Source organism: Silene latifolia, chromosome X, assembly GCF_048544455.1.
Source record: "Silene latifolia isolate original U9 population chromosome X, ASM4854445v1, whole genome shotgun sequence".
Classification (NCBI taxonomy): domain Eukaryota; kingdom Viridiplantae; phylum Streptophyta; class Magnoliopsida; order Caryophyllales; family Caryophyllaceae; genus Silene; species Silene latifolia.
In genome coordinates, this window is record NC_133537.1 from 181,970,624 (window position 1) to 181,990,615 (window position 19,992).

At 39.7% G+C, this 19,992-nt stretch overlaps 1 non-coding gene across 1 annotated transcript; it reads right to left on the reverse strand.

The window, feature by feature from the left end:
* Nucleotides 1-14,982: 14,982 nt before the first annotated feature.
* Nucleotides 14,983-15,091, reverse strand: LOC141625408 (small nucleolar RNA R71). Its single transcript, XR_012535191.1, has one exon. It is a non-coding gene; the product is annotated as a small nucleolar RNA R71 (small nucleolar RNA).
* Nucleotides 15,092-19,992: the final 4,901 nt, after the last annotated feature.

Sequence of the window (19,992 nt, forward strand, 5' to 3'; positions counted from 1 at the left end):
ATGCAGTCATGACGCTCAAAAGGTTAACAGCAGATCTTATGGATTCAAGTGATCCCGTCGCTACACAATGCACCCAATCATTCTATCAAAGCCAAAAGATGGAGAAATATGTTGTAGAAATACAACAGATAGCTAAACGAATAAACGATTCTGTGAAATCAGCGCCTGTGCTGCAACAAGGTGGGTCAGGAACAGTCAGTTCAGGCGACCAGGAGGAGAATGAGGAGATGGGTGATGAGGCATACAAGGAAGAGGCAGACGAGGAAATGGCGGACGAAGAAGAGGATCAGTCGGGAGAGGAGCACGCGAGAGAGTTTCATGAAGATTTTGGCAGAGACTTGGAAAGCGGGGTAGCCGCTACACTTAAATGTGTTGAATAATACAATGATAGAGCACGCGAAGTGTTTACAAAATAGATTAAGGAGGCCGTGTAATTTTACAACACGGCTGAATTGAATGAAGCTGTTAACAGAGAGGATGACAGTAGCGATAACCGTTTGGACTTTGTTAATTCCCGGGAAATTCGTGTCAATTAAAAAAAGCGAAAAGTAGTTGAAAAGGAGGTGGACGTTGGTGAACCAATTTCTAAAGCACCACAGGTATTTGACCGTGAAGCTCTTAAAGAGTTTTACCCAAAAGAAGAGGTTGATGAAGCTGAGAAGAAGCTCTATGCGATGACTGTGTCTCAGAACGAACAAGAGCAGCCTTTAATTACAAAGGACTTAGTTGCTGGGGAGCTTAAGATAGCGGATAAGGAAATTGAGGAGGCTAAGTCCACGGAAGCTTATCCCCCTGTAACTCAGTTTTTATTTTCGACCGCTGAGATTAATGAAGTAGAGCGCCTTGCTGATCAGCCGGTAGCTGAAGTTCGAGGAAATGGAGAGGTACCTGCACCAGCCTCTGCGAATGTGTCCGCTGAGTTGTTGGGAACGGATGTCGATGTGCCTGTTGTTACGATTGCTGGGCTGGATAAGGATAACGACAAGGCTGGGGAGCGTAACGCTGATATGGACTTAGAATGGACAAGTACCATATTTTCTAGTTCACAATTAGATGAGGTTGTACAAGTGGACCCAAGATCTGGGATGCTAATGGGGATTGTTGGTGTGGACAAGGAAAAAGCGGACAATGTAATTGTGGAAGCTAAGTCCACGGAAAATGTAACCTCTGTAACTCAGTTCTTTTTTTCGTCTGCTGAGCTTATTGAAGCAGAGCGCGCAGCTGAACAGGCCGTAGCAGAAACTCAAATATCTAGAGAGGTACCTGTACCAGGTGAATGCACCGTGCCTGGTGATAGCTCGTTAAAGGTTGACGAGGTGCCGGAAGTGGCAAATTCTGTGCAGGAAAAGGATGTGATGGACATAGAATAAACAAGTACCGTCTTTTCTAGCGCGGAATTAAATGACGCTTACAAAGGGGCCCCAACATCTGGTTGTGCTCTCGATCAGCAAGGGGGAAAAATAGTGACCAAACTATGGATGTATGTTATAAGAAGGTGGCGGAGAATGTGGTGGATGATGCTGCACCGAAGGATTATGGAGGTAATCCATTGAGCTTTAGAGTTTTGAAGTGCCCTTGTTCATGGATGAAGTTACACTTTTATCCACTAAATTTACTATTTCTTGTGTTAAAGTTACACTTGTCAGCTAAAATTACACTTTTGTCAGCTAGAATTACACTTTTGTCTATTAAAATTACACTTTTGTTTATTAAAATTACACTTTTGTTTGCTAAAATTACACTTTTGTTTCTTAAAATTACACTTTTTCTTGCTAAAGTTACACTTTTGTTCGGAATATTTCTTTGTTTTTATTTTCTTTTCATAAAGCTGAACTGCTGACATTTTCCTTTATTCTTACAGATGCGGCAGCCGAGGATGCGGCCGTTAAGTCTCTGGAGTTTAGAAGGACAATCTTTTCTGAAACAGAATTACGCGAGGCGGTCGATGGGGTTGGCAGCAAAAATAAAGGGACTAGCCATCATGGCGAGGTAACATCTGTTGTATTACCAGAGTCAGAAAGCATGGAGATTCCTATCCCGGCAACGTACGTCCCTCATAACGATCCTAGCCATCATCCATTCTTACTGCACTAGAGCGAGCCCTTACCTTGCATGGATCACGTATTTGAGAACCTCGGGTGTTCTATTGACTGTGGGGCACCTGCTCCTGATCAGTGCTTTTCTACGAGAACCTTGGCAATCAGTCAGCAGCTCCATGCGCCAGTGTTTAGCGGCAGGAAATATGTTATTGACTATGTGTTTAATCAATCAGATGTGTTTAACCAGTGGTAAGTCAATTATATTATGCAAGGGGCCCTAATCATTCCTAATTTAAGAAATTTGGTTTCCCTAATTAACTGTCTTTGTTGTAGGGAACAATTGGTACACTTTAGCGAGTTTTATTTCATAACCTGGGAAGACATTACAAGTTTGAATTCTGGAAAGCAAATCTTGACTAGTGTTATTGATGGTTGGTGCCTGCTTCTCAACCACATCATGAAACCTTCGGATATTTCCCGTTGCTTCTTTGGCCTAAGCCACACTGTAAGTGATCCTTTTTTTGTGGTTGTGTATCACTTTTACTCCTGTAATAGTGAGATTTATTTTGAGTTGCTGAAATTACACTTTGTGGATAAAATTACAATTTTATCCGTTAAAGTTACACTTTTGTCCAATTATAATTACATTTTTACTTGTTAAAGTTACACTTTTTCTGATTGTGCCTAAAATTACATTTTTAGCTGTTAAAGTTACACTTTTCCTGATTACAATTACTTTTTTAATTGTGAAAGCTAGACTTAGCATATACCTTCATTATAGTAGTAACCAATTAACTGTAACCTTATGATAAGTCACACTAAAGGACTGTTTATTTTTTCAAATAAAAGGACCCCACGCGGGAAATATGGAAGGCCCGAAAGCGGGGAATAGAATTGAACATAGATGAAGACATTTTTTGTGGCTGGGATGCTTGGGCTGAAACCTGTGTTACACCATTTCAGCTTGACACGGACATGGTATGTACCAAATCATATAATCTTGTTGCTTAAAATTACACTTTTGTTTCTTAAAATTACACTTTTGTCTGTTAAAATTACACTTTTAATTCTTAGAATTACACTTTTGTTACATAAAATTACACTTTTGTCAGCTAAAATTACAGTTTTTTCATGCTAAAATTACACTTTTATCAGCTAAAATTACAGTTTTTTCTTGCTAAAATTACACTTTTATTAGCTAAAATTATTGTTTTTGCTGTTAAAATTACACTTTTGTTGCTTAAAATTACACTTTTGTTTCTTAAACTAACGCTGACACTTTTGTAACATTTTTGACGGACTACATTTGTTGATCTAACGGTTAACATGATGTAGATTTTTCTGCCTGTGTTATCTGGTGATGGTGATCATTACAGTTGTGCGTGCATAAATGTTTTAGCCGAGCAGATTGACTATCGTGACAACCGAAAATACGATGACCCAATAGAAACGCTGCCTTACGGAGGGATTGCACGTGTTTCGGTTAGTTTTCGATGTCCAATATTTTAGGACTTCGTTCTTTTGGCTTGATGGTCCAAATTCGCAACACACTGACGCGTATTCATGTTCAGGCAAACTTAATAGGGATGTATTTGCTGTCAAAAGGTCTGTCTAAGGGCTCAAAGTTTAGCGGGTTTAAGATCGTAAACATTGAGTTCAGTTGGCAAGGCAAAGTGTTGGGGAGAAATTGTAATACCCGATATTTTAATATGATATTATATTAGGCCGAGTTACCAGCTGGGTCGTGTAGTGTATTTGTGACTCGGGTAATTATGTGACTCGGGTTTTGATTAATCTAACTAGGCTAGGCCCGTATCGTCTTAATAGCACCTATCCTACATGTATAACCCATCTAACCAAACCCTAATCTCCCTATCACCATATTCATTTTAACCATGAGAAAAGAGAGAAAAGAGAGAAGAGGGAGCCGTGTGTGAAGGGAGCCGCGTGAGGAATCATGAGGCGATTTCTCGACCCTATTCTCATCCTATTTCGTAAGTAGACTATCCTATTACCTCTTTATTCAATTATTAGCATAATTATAGTAGTATTGGGATAATTTTCGTAACCCTAGAATTGGTTTGGGGTTTTTGATTATAAATTGTATGAGATAAATGAATGGAATAGTTACAGCAATTTACAGATTCGTTGGTCTGTGTTATTTGAGTGTTTTACCTGTCTTAAAGTCGTGGGATGCAAAAAGTTAAAGAAGAGACTCATGTTTATTCCAAGCCTAGTTTATGCCTGTGAAAATTGGTAGCATTTCACCGTGTAGTTTTTCCTGAAGAAATTATTTGTGAACGTCTATCTAAAAAGTCCGCAAATCAGTAGAGGCTGAAAGATTACTTCTAAAATATAATTTAGATATTGAATTGGTGCTGGGTCTTTTTCATATATTTAATTTAAAGAGTTTAGATGAGTTAGGCGTTGGTTTTACTTAAGAATCATTTGTCAAACTCGTTTTATGAATCAATACTTTTTATGCGACGGTTTCTGTCAGTTTTTGGAAATCAGTCTGAAAACCCTTGATAAGTTTGGAATTTGAGAAAAGCACGTTAGATATAAATTGTAGCTAAGACTCATGGAGTTCCAATTCAATTGGCCTTGCATCAATTCGAATTTTCTGGAATTAGTTATTCATTTTATACCGAGTCTGCCATGAGCAGGAAAATCAGGAAAAGTCGTGTTTGTTCTTTAAATTGATATTCCTATTAAGTTATGATGAGTCTAGGTTATGTGCATGATTAATTGACTGAGTAGATGGTAATTATACATAATTATGTTATGTAGGTGATGGATAAGTGAAGGATCATAAGTGATTGCTTGTGTGTGCTTGGATTGCGAAAAGGTAGGGAAATACACTTGACTTATTATCGTTGATGTTGAATTGTGTTGACTTGTTTGTGTTTCGTATGACCAAACTGTGAACGTTGACTTGCTTCCTGGCTGTTGATTTACGTTATGATTCATATACTGGAAGGTGATTGACTGAATTGATCGTATTGAGTATGTTATCACAACATTTGGTAACCGGCATGATTTTATGATTGATCAGTTCAAAGATATATATATTGTGTTGCATTAATTTCTTTTGAGCATTCATATGCATTGGAGATGGAGGATGTTGTGGTGATGTGGTGTGGTGAAGATGATGTTGTGATAAGGCCCGGGCGGGTTCTGCAGACTTGCCGGGTGTTCTCAACAAGGAAAGCGGCAGATCGGCTACGGTCGATATATAGTCTAATGGGATCGGTATGGTGGGTGTTCGGGTTATGAGATATGAGTTGAGATGGAGATGGAGGTGACGGAGGAGCATGCATATCATATTTTGTTGTTTCATTGTATTCCCTACTCAACCTCGTGGTTGACCCTGTGTATTCGTGAACACCGGTGACGATCCAAATATTGGAGAGCAGCTTGACGGAGTTTATGAGATAGGCCGGGAGCTTGATGGGCGTGAGACACTGGATCAGAAGACTTAGTAGCTAGATCATCATTTAGAAGACTTTCACTTTCATTTATGTTAGTTCCTTGTAATTTGATGTAAAAGAGGTTTTGTAATAATTAAGTTAAAGTAATTATATATTTTGCCTTGGAGTTTAATTTGTTATTCACTACCTCGGGAAACCGAGATGGTAACAGTCCGGTTTATTAAGGAATGTCTTGCTAAAGGCTCTTTCATAAATCGGGGTGTTACAGAAATGACTGTGGTGTTTACATAATGCTACATATGACGCTTTACCGCGGTAAGCTTTTTTAATGTGACCTCGGGAAAGAGGAGGCTATGGACCTGTACCGTGCTGAGATTGCTGCGACCCTCTTCTTTTGTGAAATTAACAGTTTCAGACCAGACATCTTGCGTCGGATTGGTCATTTCAAAGAGGTTGTTGGACATCCATTGACGAGGAAGTTGAATGTTGTTAAGAGAAAACCAGATGGTGACAAAGGGCCGAGCCCCACAAAACGTGCCCGCGCTCCTGATTCTGGACAGCCCGCAATGGAGGCGACACCTGTCACCATGCGCACTCCATCTGGTAAAGCCCTCTCCTCTGTTAAGAGCCAGCCTCGTGGAAAGGGGGACGGTTTGGGCTACTCGCTCGACTGTCGTCGAGGTGGTTACAATATACAAGTTGTGTCGAAGCTTCTCCGGAACAACCAAGCGTTAATCAAGGATATTAAACAACGGAGAAAGCACGTTGCCGACTATTGCTTGTTGGATGATCACATTTTTCCGGAACGGTCAGTTGCGGTAAAAATTTATACTTGACAGAGGTTTTATTTTCACATTGGCATGATTTTTATTAAAGAGTAGTTTAATATTATGAGTGTAGTGAACATCTGGTTTGGTACAACCGGCACGTAACGCTTCGGAGAGCTGACATTATGTCCGTGGCCCCTGAAAATCATATGTCGTTGAATGTCATCGAGTGCTGGTCGATGTTGATGAACAGTTTGGAAAAGGAGGAATATGGCGACCAGGCAAGGATGTCATTATTCGGTATACATCACATGGTACTGCCATTAACCTATGTTGTTCCTGATATCCACTATTATTAAACCTTTGTTGGTTAGTGTTACGGTTTTGTTTGTTGCAGTTACACTTTGTTAAAGTTACACTTTAGTGGTTTTGAATTACAATTTAGTGATTTAGAGTTACACTTACGCGGATTTAGAACTACAAGTTAACACATTAATCATGTTCACTCCTTACCTTTTTAGGAGCTCCTATTGGTATTGTTTGGAACGTTTTGAGGAGGCAGGCATACAGTCTGACAGCATCTATGATAAGCTTTACTAACTTTGGGACACCTTCATCCTGGACAGTGGTAAAACCTTCAACCTGAAAACGGATTTACTCTTTGTCCCATTTTGCATGGACGACCATTTTGCATGTGTATGTATCAATCACAAATCACGTTCGATCGACTTGCTTGACCAACAGCGGCATTCTAATTTGCAGAAGTCAGCAATGGGAAAGGCGGCGCGTCTAATTGTAAGTTGTCGTCCAATATCTTCTATATAGAGAAAATTGTTTAAATTAATCAGAATTTGATGTAAATTCGTACATATGTAAGCTAGCGCAATGAGTGATTATTTGGATTCACGAGATAAAACCAAAGATCAAACCAGAGGAAGGGAAATTCCTCATTATGCGGTCCGCCAGATACCTTTTAGCGGATGCTCACCTACTCTCAACAAACCAGAGTCGGGGCTGTTCACCATGATGGCAATGCTATTATATGAGGGTGTTCCTTTTATTCATGCTGACATCGATAAGAAGAAATCAAGGCGTTATTGGTTTAACAGTTAATAGCTACCCTCGTTCTAGCAGACATGAACGTTTTACGTGAAGGTGTCCTCGAGAATTTCAAAGATTTTATTAACAACAAAGAAAAATTGTGGAAGGAATTACAAGTGAAGCGTAAAATATCCCATGCCGTTGTAAAAAAATAACGATCGTGCGTTGGTTGTAAACTTTTTTTTGTATGAAACACCTTGTCCATGTAAACATCTAGTTCATACATGGTATCATTAGGCAATTAGTTTTTGTTAGAAACTGTTAGCAAATCCTTATTGGTAGCTTTCCCTACTTTGTAATACAATGTTACTATTCAAAATAATATGAATGTAATGTACCCCTTTTAGCTATGTCATAAGGCTTATAATCAGATTAAGTGTAACTACTGTCAACAAGAGATGAAGTGTAACTTTAATCATATAAAGTGTAATTATAGTCAGATAAAGTGTAATTCTAATAATATAAGCTGAAATTCTCCGCGGATTCTAATCAGATAAAGTGTAACTTTATTCATCAAAATTGTAACTCTAACTAAAAAACCTGTAAGTATAAAATTGTAACTCTAACTAAAAAATCAGATAAAGTGTAACTTTAATCATATAATGTGTCATTATAGTCTGATTTTGCAAATTCCAGTTCTTTGATGTTACAATTTATAATAGTTTAGTCCAAAACAAAGTACTTCAACAAAATCCTGTTATTTGACTTCGACAAAGTACTTCACGAGTTACAGCTTGATGTTTCGTGAGAATTATACATAATACATCCAAAAAAATTGTAACAGTGGAATAGTGATTATTCTAAGTGATTATTCTAAGATGTCACTTTCCTTATCCGCTATGTCAAACTTAGCCTCCTCAAATATGTAAACAACTTGTTCATACTTGGTATCATTATCATTAGACAATTAGTTTTTGTTAAACAATGTTAGCAGAGATAAGTTGGTAGCTTTCAACATTTTGTAAGACAATGTCACTTTTCAAAATAATATTTATGTCGTTAACAGATGATGTAATAATATTTATGTTGTTTTGCCAAGCTATGTCATAAGGCTTTACAAGAGATGAAGTGTAACTTTAATCAAATGATCTGTAATTATAATAAGATAAAGTGTAATTCTTATAATATAAGCTGTCATTCTAAGCAGATTCTACTCAGAAAAAGTGTAACTTTAAACAGAAAATTATAATTCTAACCAGACAAACTGTAATTCCAAGAAGATAAATTATAATAAGAGTAAAGATTTTGCAAGTTCATGTACTTTGATGTTACAATTTATAACAGTTTCGTCCAAAACAAAATACTTCAACAAAATAGATTGTAATACCAATGGCTAATAGTTGACTTAACTGCAATTTGATGTATAAACAAAATACGAAACATCAAGTTGTACCTCGTATTTTGTTTAGACATAAGTGAGAATGATACATATGTCATCCAAAAAAAATTGTGCAGATTATTGCTTATTATAGTGATTATTCTAAGATGTCATCTTCTTCCTCTTCCACTTCTTCTTCCTCTTCTTCTGACGATTCCTCTAACGAAGGTGACAATGGTGGGTGCTCTGCAAAAGGGTTAGGGCATTCCACTTGTCATGGTTAGCTAATCGCTTGCAATTTTTACACATGCGTTTTGGCTTGCTTGCTAAGGCAACTGCTTTTTCCTTAAGCGACAACATTCTCTTCCCGCTTCCCTTGTTTTTTGCTTGCTCGGGCGGCAAAATGGTTATCTTCTGACTAGCAGAACAACCAAGAATTTTCTCCAACTGTTGTTGTTTATTCAATGATGATCCTAAGGGTGATAGTTGATACTGTCGTTTCTGTACCAAAACTAAAACCTAAATATACTAACGGAAGCTAGTGATAAGTAGGGTCGATCTCCACAGGGAGGCAAGGTACATGTCTGAAAGTCCGTCTATATATGTCACAAGTGGGGGTTTTGTATTTGACTTTCTAAACTACTAAAAGTCAAAGGTAAGACAAATAAAGTAAGAGCGATTAAAGCGAGAAAATGTGATAAAAGTGATCAAATAAAGGAGAGTATGTCAGGATTTCGGTTCACCATGGTAGTCTATCGACTCAGTTGCAAATAGCCTAGACAATCTACTGTGAGAAGGGCATGGGAAAGGTCCTTCCGGTCCGCTATCCACCCTATAATTCCACAAACTTAACTTCTGTCCGCATGAGGGTAGTCTACTGTTCATAGCAGGTCTGTTTATTCCAATCTTCCGATCCAGGAATTAACTTAACCAAATTAATGTAATTTAGAAGCGTGCACTCAACTAAATTAATGTTACAGTTATATTGCTTTGGGAACAGATTCTCACATGTAAATTATCTAGTCTATTCGCTACATCGTCACAATCCTACCATGGATTCCCTAGTCCTAACATAAAGAGAATTAGCTACTCATGTTCTTAATGTAATTAACAATAATAACGAAAGACATGCTAATAAAAGACATAATGAAAAGATGACAATCAAGCATAAAATAAACAAGGATAAGAACGATAACAAGAGAACGAGAATTTAAGAATAAGCAAAGTCTTAGATTAAGAATTAAGGAGAAAGTGAGATTACAATCCAATTGAATCCGTCGTAAAGATAAATCCACAAAAGCAAAGAGCAAAGGTTTGAGATTAAGCAGTAAAGAGTATTAAGAGTTGTAAAAGTAAAAGTAGAAGTGTTTATTAACCTAATTACGACTCCCTTATATAGGGAAGTGTAAATTAATAAAACTAAACCTATCACGGATTAAGTCAACCCGTGTATCATAGCAAACCCCTCGATCGAGTAATTTCAGACTACTCGATCGAGGTCTTCTCCAGCAAATGTACTTGATCGACCACTTCAGCTCCTCGGTCGAGTAACGCCTATAAACCTCATTTCGATTGAGAAAATGAAACCACTCGATCGACCTCCTGTTCCAGCCAAAGCACTTGATCGACCTCCAAAGCATCTCGATCGAGTGGTTATCTGTTGCGTCAGCTTCAAACACGTCTTTGGTAGCTTCATATGACCTCCTTCACGCACTCCAAGGTACAACTCTCGTTCTAATGACTTCGTCTCCATACAATGCATGGTATTTGGGACGAATAAGGGTCGGTTCCGCTACTTTCGGGTCCATTTATGTAATTAAGACAAAACAAACCAAAGTAGCCAATTCGGTGCATTTTGCAATACAAAGCGATCCAAAAAGGCATAGAAATGCGTGCAATAAGAGGCTAAAAAGTCTACATAAATTGCACGTACCAAATCTCCCCAAATCGAACCTTTATTCGTCCTTAAATAAACTAAATGCAAACTAATGGAACTGAAAAGAAAACTCAGAGCTAGCTATAACTTGTCTACTTGAACCCGTTTAATGCAAACAAAATTAACAGTCATAACTACAGCAGTCAGTACGCAAACGAGTTGTATGATGTCCATAAATAAAGCTGACCTATCGACCTTGCAAGACCAACAAAATCGGACTCTCACGGGGTCATTCTTCTCTCATGAAGCAAAGGGTGAATATATATGTGAAACAGAGAAAGAGAAAACAGTCACTCACCTAAACTGCGACCTACATAACATGCATGCAACAAAAATTATAGACGATTCAAGTATTGTACATACATACCAACCAACAATGTCCGTCACAGCCGAGGGCCTACAAAAGATATGGGAAACTGAGGTTACAGGTGAGAAAAGGCAAAATAAATTATGGAAATGTGGAGGTAAAGCGTCAAGCTAGCACCTAAACAGGACCATATAAAACCATCCGAATCTCAGGTGACTAGAAAATAAAGCGCAAGTGCCCTTCAGTGGCACACAACTCACTACCCAATACACTATCTCCTCAAAAAGATATGAATAAGACGAAGGAGTAGACCGTCACAAACTTCCCTTTTTTAACACAATCTCATTTCTATTTCAAATTCAAACTTCATTTTTTTCTCTTTTCTTTCTTTTTCTTCTGATTTCACGTGTATTTCAATTTTCTTTTTCATTTTTTTCATTTTTTTTCACACGTTTCTTTTCTTTCTTTTCCTCATGCTTTCTTTTTCTACCAACTCCGCGCATTGAAAATGAGCCAAACTTGCAACAAGAATAGATATACCACAATAGTCACACTAAACTAGCTTGACTGGCAGGCTAAATTTTGGGTGTAGCTAATGGGTCAAAAGGGCTATATTTGGCTAAAGTGGAGCTAAATGGGTGAAAATGAAAGAAAGGGAAATTTGCAAGCACCTCCCTGCATGTGATACCGATCACAAACCCGAATGTATGCAATTGACAAGAAATCGAATTTCATATATGTGCAAAAGTGATAAACATGTTATGCAAGGAGTACTACTCTCAATTCCTACATGAACCGGTCATGAATGTGACCAGTTATATGGCTCTAAAAGTCAGAAATTGTAAAGTAGGTTGCCAATTTATCAGGTCAAGTCTACACAGTCAGCTATATTTTTGACATTAACTCGTAGATATGCGCAAGACTAAACTAATAACTGTCAATTAGATGAAAAGATCAAGTAAAAATGACAAGTTAAAGTGCAATATCATCACGGAAATCTACGGTTCCGACTCAACCTATATGAAAAATGAAACGTGACTATTTTTTGATTTTTTGAAATTTCCTAATTTTTTTTGGATTTTCTAATGATTTAAAAAATAAATACAAATGCAAACAGAAAGTAAACGTGAATGCAAAAACAATGCAAAATACAGACTCAAACGATGCAATACCCTCCCCAAACCAACACGGACAATGCCCTCGTTGTCCTCCAGCATACACCAGCAAATATATAATGGGAAACGGATATATACAACCAATAAATGAATGAAAAACAATAAATGAAAAGGAGACGAAAAAAATAAAAGAGCAAGAATGTACATACAAAATGACGAACTTCCCCAAACCAGCCAGAAAACTAGGGAAGTAAGTAGACCAGTAGCTACTCATCACCATCCTCCTCCTCCTCTACCACCACGAAGTCAGGATCACGCTCCTGCTCCCTCCTCCTCCCCTCCTCAGCCTGTACTCTCTCTCCTTCCTCAGCGGTGTCTGCCTCGCTGGCTGGGTGTGGGTACCCCTCCGCCGGGTACCGGTAGAAAGACGGGTGCGGCCAGCCCTCAGAAATAGGACGTCCTCTCTTCATGTGATGCTCGTATAAAGGGAATAAAGCAAGGGCAATGTCCCGCTCCATACGAGCCTGCCTAGTAAGAAGCTCAAGAAGCAAACCGTCACGACGTCCTTAGTCTAGGACCGCGCACGCCTCAAAAGGTGGAGGAGGAACAAAATTAGCCGGATAGGCCGGCTGTGTAGTCTCAGGAGTGGGAATAGGGATCGGTGTAGGAGTGGCCGTCGAAGTCTGGCCACCCGTAGACGATGTGGATCCCTCTCCTGTCTCAGGTCTCTTCCGCTTCTTAGCAGTGGAAGTAGTGGTAGGTGGAGCGAGTAGAAGGTGGTAGAAGGGAAAAGGTGGAGGTATCCTACCCGTAACAGTAGGTAAAGGGACAAGACGGGGTAGGGTGGTGCAAGGTAAGGTCTCGGACAAGGAACCACAAATCTTCCAAGTCCGCTGGTCAGAAGCTAGCCAAAACATAGACAGCAGGGCAGGAATATCTAGGTACCTATCAGTATAGACCTGTGCCAAATCACAAGGGAAGATAGGGAAGATAGAACGGGCAAGAAAGGTAGCTATGCCACCGCAGACAATGGTGCCCGATGTCTTCTTCCCGTCAGTGTTAAAATACTGAGCAGTCAAATAAGCAATGTTAAGCACAAAGGGGCCCTCGCTATCAATGTTCAGATAGCCCCCGAGAATAAATGATACGTGCATATTCTATACACTTTATTTGCAGTTTTGGCACGTATTTCCATGCGTATTTGTTAGCTTTAAGCTACTATTTCTCCCGAAACGGTTTACTTTGCGATTTCTATGATTTATTGTAGGAATGAGTGGAAGTGAGCTAAATCAAGCCTAAATCGTCCTCCGGAGGCAACTTCAGGGAAGCTTGGAAGAAGGGAGTTTGTATTCACTCACCTTGGGATGCGTGCATTGGAGTGAAGTGACTGATTTGAAGAGAGGAGGAAGTCACTGCACGACTCAGTTGGTCGATCGACCAACCTCTTCAGTCGATCGGCCGTGGACGTTCAGCAGGAGATACTGCACTGCATTGGCTGGTCGATCGACCATGCCCCTTAGTCGATCGACCAGGCCGCGAGGCTGAGATTGATTTTTCGTGTTAGACTTTTAAAAGCCCAATTGTAATTAACTTTTTGGCATGGTTTATCAGTAGAAGGCAAAAATAATTTTAGGTTATGCTTTTCATTATTGAAGAAACTGAAGTTTAGATCTAGTTTTGGGAGGCGACGGATTCCACTTTTCAATTACTTTGTTCATCAATCGATTAGTAAGCGTTATGACGATTTCCTTCTTCTTTATTTCTTGTTTTTACTAGTTTTTATATAAGCAATTCAGTTTTAATCTTTTGTCTTAAGTTCAATTTCAACCATGTCAATTTCATTGTATGTCTTTAAGTTTGCAATTGTTTTAGTTTTAATCATGCATAGCTAATCTTCTTGATTGGGAACGGGGTGAGCCATGGCATAAATTAGGTCGATTTATTAGTATGATTTCTTCCGTATCGATCTTGTTTCCTTTTGATAAACCCATCTTGCTAGATTGAAAGATTAGTAGGTTAAGTTTTCTTTAGTTTTGGAATTTCCTTTGAGCGAAAGCTTGAGAAATTCTAGGGAATTAAAAGACCGTAAGGTTAAATTTGAGCATTGATCTAAAGGCTTGCTTTTACTCCCTGAGACCATTACAAGACCTCAGCTATCTCTTTTGACCTGACCTTAGCCATGGTGAACCGAAGTTCTTGATCTCTCTTTATCTTATTTGAGAAACTCTTTATTTTGTCAATTAGTCTTCAAAATCAAACCAATTCAAAACCCCCGTTTAAATTGTTAATTCAATAGATAAAAAATTAGCAAATAGAATTGATCTTGTCTCTCTGTGGTTCGACCCTTGCTATCACTGACTACAGTTTTAGTTCGGATTTATAAATTTAATTTTGATACAAAACGACGGTATCAAATTTTGGCGCCGTTGCCGGGGAGACGGTGTAATTCTGTTTGCTTTATTTTTAGTTTATTTTTCTTGTCTCAAGGAACTTTGGTTCCTTGAGGCCGTTGCTTACTCTTGCTTCTAGTTTTGCTTTTGCACGTTAGAAGACGAGGTTTTGAGAGGAAGACTTGAGTACTCTCGTTTTGCGAACATGACTACAATATATGACAATCTTCAGCCACAAGAGCAGCATGTTCCAAAGGGATACGTTTTACCCACCCCTACTACTGGTAAATTCGAATTTCGTTCCTCTTATATTGATTTAGTGGAGCGAAATCAGTTTGCTGGTCTACCGGACGAGGATCCTTTGAAGCATATGGAAATTTTCACAGACTACTGCTGTTCCATACCTGTACCGGCTGGGGTGACCCAGGATGAAGTAAAGGGGATAATGTTCTTATACTCCTTGAAGGATTCGGCGCGAGATTGGTACCGCTACCTTGATAGGGTAGCAGTTGGAGTCACAGATTGGACATCTCTAGCATTAGCTTTCTACAAAAAATACTTCCCACTTACAAAGACAGATGCCTTGAGAAGTAAAATTACAAATTTCCAGGAAGGACCTGATGAGGAATTTTGTGAAGCATGGGGACGTTTCAAGAGTTTCGTTAGGGTTGTCCCTCACCACGGTTTCCAGCAGTGGTACCTTTGCAACTTATTCTATAATTCTTTATATGATGACCACAAGGTTATCCTGGACGCAGCTGCGAATGGTAGGTTCCAAAATAATACCGGTCAGAATAAAGGTTGGAACACTATTGAGGAGATGGCAGTCCATAGAGCCGAGTTTGGAAGTTCGCGTGGAAAGTCGCGAAAGCAAAGTGATGAAATGAGTGCCGTTGTGACACTCATAACTTCTATTACTGCCCGTCTCGAGAAGCTCGAGACCTCTGAAGCTTCTAAGGAAAGAGTTGAAATTCCTGTCCATAATTCAGATGAGACCGCGGAATTGAGAGACCTAGTCCGAACTCTTTTGGTTCAAGTCACGAAAATAGAAGAAGCTGGGATTGAGTCTACAAAGAATTTTATCAAGCAATTGGAGAATTTAGAGGCTAAGCAAGTCGCCAATTCTTCAAGCAAATGTGAGGGGCCAATTGAAACCATTAATGCCATTAATCTCCGAAGTGTCCTTTCTTATGATGGTCCTGATAAGCCAAGAGAAGACTCGGGAAAGGATGAAAAGACGAGTTCAGTTTCTGGTGCGAAAACAAACTTTATCGCCAGTACTAGTGGTCGATCGACCAACAACTGCAGTCGATCGACCGGCTTACCTGATGAAAAATGTTCTGACCAGAAACTAATTGAGCACAGCATAAGTGGTCGATCGACCACCAATGTCAGTCGATCGACAGAAGTTTTTGACGAAGCAGTTTCTAACCAGAAACTGTTCATGCCCAGCCAGATTGGTCGATCGACCGAGTCCATTAGTCGATCGACTGGGTCTCCAGTGCAGGACGCAAATCCGTCAACTAATCTGCATGATTCTATACTTATTAATGATTTGACGGAAGTTTTAAACTTACGGAAGCCAAAGGTTGCTGATCCTACGGCCAGTGTTGCAGTCCCGTATCCGGAGCGTTTAAAGAATACTAAGCTGGAGCGCAAGTTTGGTAAGTTTTTGGAAATGGTCAAGAATCTCGAGGTAACAATTCCTTTGACTAACCTAATTACCCAGGTACCCTCTTACGCTAAATTATGAAAGACATTTTGAATCGTAAGAGAAATTTTCATGATGATGGTAACGTTACTTTTGTGGAAGAATACAATGCTCTTTCGCAAATTAACGTACCACCTAAATTAAAGGATCCGGGTAGTTTTCCAATTCCCTGCACTATAGGTAACCGCGAAATTGGAAAGGCCCTTTGCGATTTAGGGGCCAGTGTCAGTGTCATACCATATTCTGTTTGCGAAAGGCTAAATATTGGTAGACTTAAGGTGACCGATATTACCCTTCAGATGGCAAATAGATCGACTCAGAGACCTTTAGGAGTCTTAGAGGATGTACCCGTTCGAGTGGGTAAGTTTTTTATTCCTGTCGATTTCGTTGTTTTGGACATTGCAGAGGACAGTCAGATACCTATTATTTTAGGTAGACCATTTTTACATACAGCTGGAGCTGTAATAGATGTCAAACTCGGAATCATAACCTTAGAAGTAAGGGATGACGCCATTGAGTTCAGTCTTGCTCGTAAGATGACTGAACCTGCTAATGATGATACATGTTATTCCATTGATATTGTTGATGTGGTGTTAATTGAATCGGAGGGAATCCTTAGCCAAGGATCCCTTAGTGATCTAACCCGTTTAGATGAGTGTGCGGGTATCTGACGGTGAATGCTGAGGAGCCAGATGCTTTGGTAGCCTCAATGGAGAGCTACGAGCTCACAGAGGAAGAAGATGAGATGCTCTTAAGCCTGGCCAATGAGAATTTGGTAAACACTTGCTATACCATTGAAGCTGATTCTGTCTATGCTGTAGAGGTAAAGGTGCCAGAGCGTAAGCCACTTCCTCCTAATCTTAAGTATGTTTTTCTAGATGATACGGAGCAGTACCCAGCTATTGTTAGTGCTAAGCTTAATGATGACCAGTTTTCTGCTTTGATGTGTGTGCTTAAGAAAAACGGAAAGGCTCTAGGTTACTCTTTGGATGATATTAAGGGCATTAGCCCTGATATTTGTATGCACAGGATAGAGCTGGAGGAAGGCCACAAGCCTTACAGACAGGGTCAACGCAAGTTGAACCCGAAGATGCAGGAAGTTGTTATGGCCGAGGTGATGAAACTACTCGATGCAGGTATTATTTATACAGTTGGCAACTCCAAGTGGGTTAGCTTGATTCAGGTAGTTCCGAAGAAAGGAGGGACTACCGTGGTTAAAAATGAGAAAAATGAATTAATACCAACACGAGTTGTGATAGGGTGGCGGATGTGCATTGATTATAGACAGTTGAATGCCGCCACCAAGAAAGACCACTTCCCCCTCCCTTTTGTTGACCAGATGACTGAAAGACTTGCTTCTAAATCATTTTTCTGTTTTCTAGACGGATATTCAGGGTTCTTTCAGATCCCCATTCATCTGGATGATCAGAGTAAGACCACTTTTACCAGTCCAAAGGGTGTTTTTGCGTACCGCAAAATGCCTTTCGGATTGTGTAACGCCCCAGCTACCTTTCAGAGGTGCATGATGGGGATTTTTTCTGATTATATAGAGAACATTATGGAGGTATTTATGGATGATTTCTCAGTTTATGGTAATGACTTTGATCATTGTTTAGCTAATCTTGATAAAGTCATGCAGCGTTGTATTGATGTTAATCTTGTTTTAAACTCGGAAAAATGTCAATTCATGGTCAATGAGGGAGTTGTGTTAGGGCATCTGATTTCTGATAAAGGTATACATGTTGATAAAGCAAAAGTGTAGGTGATTGAGCAATTGCCTCCTCCCGTGAATGTTAAAGGAGTGAGGAGTTTCCTTGGTCATGCTGGTTTCTATCGGCGTTTCATTAAGGATTTTTCAAAAATTGCTAAACCACTTACACAATTGCTCCTTAAGGATGCTGTCTTTGAGTTTACTGATGAGTGCCTTTTAGCTTTTAACAGGTTAAAAGAGGCTCTAGTCTCCGTACCGATCATTCAGCCGCCTGATTGGGATCTCCCATTTGAGATTATGTGTGATGCCAGCGATTATGCGATCGGTGCATTTTTGGGACAGCGGAAGAATAAAGCTTTGAATGCCATATATTATGCGAGCTGAACTCTGGATGAGGCTCAAGTCAATTATTATACCACTGAGAAGGAGTTTCTAGCTGTAGTTTTTGCCTTAGATAAATTTCGATCTTATTTGTTAGGTTCTAAGGTTGTTGTTTATACTGACCACGCAGCGCTGAAGACTCTCTTTCTTAAGAAGGATGCGAAGCCGAGACTTTTGAGGTGGATACTCCTTTTGCAGGAGTTTGATTTGGAGATCAAAGATAAGAAAGGTGCAGAGAATATGGTGGCTGACCATCTATCTCGTCTGCAGCTGACAGAAAGGGAGGATTCGTTACCCATTAATGATTCTTTTCCTGATGAGAGTCTGTTAGCTATTACTAATTCAGGGTCTTATCCACCTCCGTGGTTTGCTGATTTCGCTAACTTTGCTGTGACAGGTAAGATACCACCCGAGCTTTCATGGCAGTAGAAGAAGTGGTTCGCTTATGATGCTAGACAATACTTTTGGGATGATCCTTATGTTTTCAAGGAATGCGCAGACGGTCTTATCCGGAGATGTGTGCCTCAATGGGAGGTGTAGGATATCCTAGAAGTTTGCCACTCTTCTGCCTATGGTGGTCACCATGGTCCATCCCGGACTGTGGCTAAGGTACTCCAATCTGGTTTCTATTGGCCAACTTTGCATGGAGATAGTCGCAATTTTGTTGCTGAGTGTGATGCTTGTCAAAGATCGGGGATTATTTCAAGGAGACATGAGATGCCACAGGTAGGCATTCTAGAGGTTGAGATTTTTGATGTCTGGGGCATTGATTATCAAGGACCTTTTTCCGATCAGACAAGGTAATAAATATATCCTCGTAGCTATAGATTATGTGTCCAAATTGGTAGAAGCTATCGCTACTCCCCATTGCGACGCAAAGGCCGTGATTAAACTGTTTAAAAAGATTATTTTCCCTCGTTTTGGTGTCCCTAGGGTTGTCATTAGCGATGGGGGAATGTATTTTAAAGAGAAACAACTTAGTGCTTTATTGACTAAATTCGGTGTCCAACATCGTAGAGGTTTGGGGTATCATCCCCAAACTAGTGGTCAAGTTGAGATTTCTAACCGGGAATTGAAAGAAGTTTTAGCTAAAGTTGTTTCTAAATCACGGAAAGATTGGAGTCTTAAGTTAGATGATGTCTTATGGGCTTATAGAACTGCGTTTAAAACGCCAATTGGGATGTCACCATTCCGATTGATTTATGGTAAGACGTGTCATTTACCTGTTGAGTTGGAGCGTAAGTCTTGGTGGGCTATTTGTGATTTGAATTTGGATCCTAACCTCTCTCGTGAGAAGCGTATGACACAGTTAAATGAGCTGGAGGAATTTAGGCTGCTGGCCTATGATAACGCTAGGATCTACAAAGAGAAAACGAAGCGCTGGCACGACAAGAGAATCATTAAGCGCGAGTTCCATATTGGCGATAAGGTACTTCTTTTTAATGCTCGTATTCGTTTATTTCCTGGTAAGCTGAAATCCAGGTGGACTGGCCCCTATACGGTCACAGCAGTTACAAAATTCGGATCAGTTGAATTGGAGACCTCTGCTGGAGAAAGGTTCAAAGTTAATGGCAGATATGTGAAACATTATCACGGTGCAGACGATTTCATTGGGCAGGTCGAAGTACTGTACTTTGACCCAATTTTAGAAGCTGCAAACTGAGGTAAAAAGGTCGTGCGGGACCTCTTAAACCAGCGCTAACCGGGAGGCAACCCGTCTTGTAAACTTTTGTGATTAGGAACTTTACAGTTTTATTTCAATTAATATGCATTAGGAGCTTTAGT